Source organism: Orycteropus afer, unplaced genomic scaffold (assembly GCF_000298275.1).
Source record: "Orycteropus afer afer isolate SDZICR_OR568_19922 unplaced genomic scaffold, OryAfe1.0 scaffold00003, whole genome shotgun sequence".
Taxonomy (NCBI): Eukaryota; Metazoa; Chordata; class Mammalia; order Tubulidentata; family Orycteropodidae; genus Orycteropus; species Orycteropus afer.
The window spans coordinates 30023959-30027968 of NW_006921590.1; positions in this window are offsets into that span (position 1 = coordinate 30023959).

Consider the following 4010-nt stretch of genomic DNA (forward strand, 5'->3'; position numbering starts at 1 on the left):
CTTCTGGTTAGCAGTCAAGTGCTTTAGCCACTATGCTACCAGAGCATAGGCTTATCAAAAGTTCCTTTTTCCACTGTTGGTCACTGGGCAGCAAAGCACAACTGCTGTGATGAGGAAACCACCCCCCCCACATACCCCGAGCAGCATCCCTTGATGCCATTCCATCCCAATTCAGGCAGGACATTGACCAAGACTCCAAAATCTTGACATTCACTTCTGGCTGATTCTCAGCAGTGCTGTATATGGCAGTCTGCATCATTAAAGTTGATGAGCCCCTCCAGTGTGGCTTATTCTGGCAAGGAAGGGGTTGTTGGGACAGGTCTGAGTTTAAACACTACCCAGTGGGATTACTCACTCCCTTTGCTATCTGAAATTTTGTTCCCCTGAATACCATCACTTTGGGGAATGACTGCTTGTCTTAGAACAGCTTAATTCTGGCTGTAGTCTAGTTGATACAACAGCCACACTTTGGCTCTCAGGCCCATTGCTTGACATCCCTTGTACCTGCTCTACCTCACGTTTTCCATCTGACTGAAAGGCAGAAAAAGTAAGGCTTAGTGGGCAAGGGCAACTACTTCCTGTCCCTCATTATCAAAGATGGCTTCTTTGAAGTGGCAGATTGGAGAATGTTCCAGAACTTTTAGGAACTAAAGGGAAAAGTAGTTCGTGAAGTTGGACTTGAAGAATGAGATCTGGTGAACTTGGCCTACTCCAAAGCCCCAGAAGGGTAAGTTTCTAATGTAACCAGCTTTCTCAGGCCAGGGCAGTTCTGCCCCATTAACCTTGGTCTGTTGGTACAGTGCCTAAGGCATGTGACTGCTAACCAGAAGTTTGGCAGTTCAAACCCACTACCTGCCCCCTGGAAGGAAGATGGCTGTGAGTTGGAATCCATGTGATGGCTGTGGGTATGGTCTTTTTGGTCGTGTCCTCTATGGACTGACCTTCAGGGCATCTTTTAGTCTGGAGAAGACTGAGGCCTGAGGAGGCCTCTGGAATGCTCCCTGGTTGAGGTGGGGTGAAGTTGGGGGTGGTATGTAGCAGCTTGGTCCCACATGAGAGATAATTACAGTTGACCTTAAATCCTTGCCTTTAAATGCCTTTCTGGAAGCCAGTGAAAGGAAGAGAGAGTTCCTGCAAAGGCCTTCGTAATGCTCTGCCATGGTTACTGGAGAGCAGGGATGAAGGAAAATAACACACCTCTGCATCTACGTTCTGTCTTGGGTCTCCCATCCATCAGCCTTTAGGAGATGGAGATTATGGCATGGAAATGAGTATACAAGTTCATCAGTCTATCCGGTCTTTCCCTTTCAGAGTTAGTGGAGACACAGTTGAGAAGAGGAAGAAGCAAAGAGCCTCAGGAGGTGGTCATACCTCCCAGAGAAGAGGAGGGTGTTTGTGGAGCATGCAATTGAGGAAATCTTTCTGAACGCCCATTGTGTGACTACTCCACCTAGAAACATTAGACAAGAGGCTTTGGGTTGAGAATTAAGATAGTTTATTGTTTGACCAACATGCTGAGTCTTTTCCACGTTTTACACAGTTTTATGTAAAATCAATATGGCCGCTACTGCCTTCTGAGCCAGTAAGAGATGGAAATGCCACCCTCTGTGCTCCTCACGGCCAATCACTCATGGGGGTGGTGAGGGAAAAGTGAGGGGAGAAGGTGACACACACCACGAGATGCAGGCTGGCCTTCGGTGCTATGGAGGCTTCCCACCTCCTGAAGGAACTACCCAAACCTCCATGCAAGGTTTTCCTGATAAACCACACCTTGCTGGGAGTGTCAGCCACCTAGGGGTCTGGAGTCCAGAGAGTCTGCATATCCCAAGGTTTTAGAATACCTACATAGTTCGTTTCCAACAAAAATTCAAAGGGTGCCCTGGCCTGTGTGGGTATCCAAAACAATTCTATTGGACTTGGGGACAGGCCATTCTTTCAGGTGGAGAAGCTCACAATTCACCTAGATTCTCCCCCAGCTGACACAGATAGGCCGGGAAGAATCTTACATCCTAACCACAGAATAGAGACGGCTTGGGGAACATCCATGCACAGCAGTCTGTTATGCATAAGGATACTGTCACACTCGTGCACAAACAGGTCAGCAATGGATGAAGAACACTTTGGTTCTGGTCACTTCCAACCCGGGCGGTGATTGTGAGCAAGCCACCCTTTCCTGTATTGGTTTCCTGCCTGTGAAACAGGACCTTTGCGTCACACTGGTGTAGTAAGGTGACAGTCCCTCACTACTTTGGGAAGAGGTAGTTTGGAAACTAGTGAACATACAACCCTCCCTTGGTCGATGCACACAGCTGCCCCTCACAGGGATCAGAGATACAACTTTCAGTCCTAGGCTACCTGTTGTCTCATGTCCTGCCAGCCTTCCCCACCTAGTGACGGAATGTGGCTGCTTTAGCTGCAGGACACTGATGCCAGCAATGCTGTCTCCTGAGATTCCTGAACTAACATGACCACTGCTCCTTGGAGTCGAGACCATTATAGAATGTTTGCCAATGATGACAGGAAGTGGGTGGCAATAGTGTAGCAGGGAGGCCTCTAACCAAAGGAACCTGTTGCTAATAACCTCCAAGTAGGCTAGCCTGGTACAACATAACTGCAGTGCTGGCACTCAGGATGCTGACTTCTCGCCTTCATTTTGGGGTATGTGTACATGTATGTGTGTGTGCTTACTTCATATTTCACTCAATTGTTTTGATGCCTGGTGAAGCAGGAGCTTTCCTGACTCCTGAGGTCCCCAAAGAAAACCAGAGACAGCCAAAAGGAGATGATCCTGGCCATCTCCTGATTCAGAGAGAAGGGCTGAATTACTAATTTGAGATCATGTCCTAAAAGGAATCATTCACTTTGCCCTTTTCTAGTCCATCTGTATTTAACAGAGAGAAAATAACCCTTACTGCGGGTGCTGGAGCAATTTCATGACATCCTCAAGGGAATATGAGCATTTTATTATTGAACCTTAACTGTGAGTCAAGATCCTACCTACAAGCATATGAACTGTGATGTGACCAGCTGAAGATGAGACAAGGACCAAATGTACTTCTGTGAAAGTGGTCCAGCTGCCTTAATAGAACCAAGAAATTAGGGGTGGAAATCAATCCTGAGGAAAGGAGAGTAATGGCATGGAACCACTAAGATGGGAGGACAACAGCAAGTAACTGTCCTCAGCTTTAGAGGCTCCCTGGGCTGGAGAAAGTCCAGAAGTCAGGGAGAGGATGTGGTGGACACGCTAGGAAAGGCAGGACTCAGGACAGCATGTCAAGCCCAACAGCATCTACTGTGTTTTTCACTGCTACTCCAGGGCCAGATGGAAAAACACTCCACAGTGCCTTGGATGTGTGTGAACGTGAGAAGGGAACTGAGTTCCCATTTTGTTCTACAGGAGTAGTTTATCAAAAGCTACTCTTTAGTGCCAAGAAAATACAAATCCACCATTCGCTATTTCACTGACACTCTGTGAATGGGGAATGGGGCTGTCCCAGAGGCCACCAGCGATGGTACTAACTGCCAACAAGGCTGTATGCTGTAACATGGACTCCTGTAAATCCTTGCAAGGGCAGCAAGCACTCTTCTGACAAGCACCGCGTAGGGGTGTGCGGTGGTGGGGGATCGTGACCCACACAGGCATGCACACCCGTGCATATAAGTACATAGAAAGATGGTGGAGATATTCCCGTGGGCGATTTTTGCCTCTAGTTTAACACATCTATGCATTATTTTATTGATGGCAAGACAATCACAAGTTATTTGACAATATTAAATATTTCTTATTTCAACACGTTGCAGTACTTTTGAATTTCCAAAACTGTCATCACAATACAAGTTCAAACTTGAGAGCAGGAAAAACAAAAATATACAGTGAACACATGTATCTCCATGTGAGAGTGTGTTTGTGGAAGGTGTATACACAGGTCTAGCTATATATAATTATGTACACACTTATAAAAATTAAACACACAACATTAGAATAATGCTCAAACATTGGTCTTTGCCTT